Here is a 223-nt window from a genome sequence, read left to right as displayed (position 1 = left end):
AAGTTTCAGGGAAATGTAAATTGTTTTCAGACTGTCTTCTTAATCTAATACAGTTGTTTTATGTGTTCTTTTAGGGCATTATCTTTTACATTTTTCTCTATATGCAGTAACTCTTCTTCTCCTTTCCTTTCAAGATTTACCTATGTATTTGACAATGTCCTAAGGCTGCAATTGAAAATACAAAAAATTCTACTACAAAATTCTATATCTTAACCCCTTGGAT

General features: G+C 30.0%; 1 protein-coding gene across 1 annotated transcript in view; it reads right to left on the bottom strand.

The window, feature by feature from the left end:
- The window catches only part of LOC119582028 (RNA-binding protein 25-like), a gene marked incomplete at its 3' end in the record, with an annotated part of 3,832 nt that overhangs the window by 1,579 nt on the left and 2,030 nt on the right, over positions 1-223 (bottom strand).

Source organism: Penaeus monodon, chromosome 15 (assembly GCF_015228065.2).
Source record: "Penaeus monodon isolate SGIC_2016 chromosome 15, NSTDA_Pmon_1, whole genome shotgun sequence".
NCBI lineage: Eukaryota > Metazoa > Arthropoda > Malacostraca > Decapoda > Penaeidae > Penaeus > Penaeus monodon.
This window is presented reverse-complemented; position numbering and strand designations above follow the sequence as displayed.